The 1,305-nt window shown below is 47.5% G+C and overlaps 1 long non-coding RNA gene across 2 annotated transcripts in view; it reads right to left on the bottom strand.

Moving 5' to 3' along the window:
• LOC124240880 (uncharacterized) overlaps positions 1 to 248 on the bottom strand; it is a 992-nt gene extending 744 nt beyond the window's left edge. Inside the window, exon 1 of one of the 2 annotated variants that reach the window (XR_006889039.1) lies at positions 183 to 248. This is a non-coding gene — a long non-coding RNA (uncharacterized LOC124240880). The remainder of the gene's footprint in view (positions 1 to 182) is intronic. The other variant, XR_006889040.1, reaches the window with a different exon arrangement.
• Between the last annotated feature and the right edge of the window lie 1,057 nt (positions 249 to 1,305).

Raw genomic sequence — 1,305 nt, 5'->3', positions numbered from 1 at the left:
TCTGTCCTTGTGCTTTGACCTTTCCCTGTGACCCAGCCTGCCCTCCTCAGCACCTCCCCTGCATCAGGCCCTTCCTGATTGCAGGGGGTTCTCCATCTGTTGCTGGCTGTTGAGAGCTCACTGGATGTGTGAAGTGGCTCTGTCGTCCTTCCAGGAAGCTCCTTCAAATGCCCCACGTTTACCTGGTTCCCAGGAAAGGCTTTTCTCTCCTTCTCCTGCTTCTCAGCCTTGCTCAGTGTCCCCCTTAGCTGCCTCTGGGTTTGACTGATTTGCACCCCCTAGGATGAGTTTTTATTCCTTTTATCTGAAAGGAAAACTGCCAGGTGCCCTTTGAGCTTTGCTGTTTCTGAATTGGCGTCATTAAAAACTGCTCTGGGTCTGCCCCTGGGCTGTTCCTTTTCACAGTTGTAAGATCAGATCCAGTGGTGCCGGGACTGGCATCCAACTTGTGTTTTCCTTATCTTGTGTTCCGCTGAAATGCAGTGACAGGCAAAAACAGAGGGCCCTGAGAATTCACAGATATCCTGGATGATTAGTATAGAGAGTACTTTCAATGTTCGAGGAGATGTTTCTAAGGATTTTTGGAGGGAAAAGCAATATTACACAAGAAAACCACATTTTCTCTTGTTTGTTACCAAAATATCTAGAGAAGCCATATCCACCTGCCTTTTTGTGGCTAACAGGGGTCTGAGCCCATAAACTGACTGAGGAACAAATCTTGTCCGTCGGGGGAGAAAACCAGTCAGCTGGGGGTTAAGTGGATGGGAGGGTGGAGACGCCTCAGGAAAAACCTGCCAGAGCTGTAAAGGGTCAGAGCTTCAAACGGGAGTGAAAAAGCAGGGGGAAGTTAGAACTGAGCTCTCTTGCTTTCAAATTCAAAAATTTTCAGATTTGCTTCAAACGTATACTTAAGAACTCTAGGGGCCAGCCCTGTGGCCCGGTGGCCGAGTGGTTAAGTTCACACGCTCCGCTTAGATGGCCCACGGTTTTGCCAGTTTGGATCCTGGGCACGGACCTAGCACCGCTCGTCAGGCCATGCTGAGGTGGCGTCCCACATAGCACAACTAGAAGGACCTACAACGAAGATATACAACTACATACTGGGGGGCTTTGGGGAGAAAAAGAAGAAGAAAAAAGAGATTGGCAACAGATGTTAGCTCATGGCCAATCTTAAAAAAAAACACCTCTAATAATGCCGTAAAAATCTCCATCCTTGAATTGGAAGGTCAGTGGACTAATTAGAGATGATGTGGTACATGCTTTTTGGAATATTTGTCTCTGTGGATCCATTCAGACTTGTTATTT

Source organism: Equus quagga, chromosome 6 (genome assembly GCF_021613505.1).
Source record: "Equus quagga isolate Etosha38 chromosome 6, UCLA_HA_Equagga_1.0, whole genome shotgun sequence".
Classification (NCBI taxonomy): domain Eukaryota; kingdom Metazoa; phylum Chordata; class Mammalia; order Perissodactyla; family Equidae; genus Equus; species Equus quagga.
Note: the sequence above shows the minus strand (reverse complement) of the source record. Positions and strands in the feature narration are given on the sequence as shown.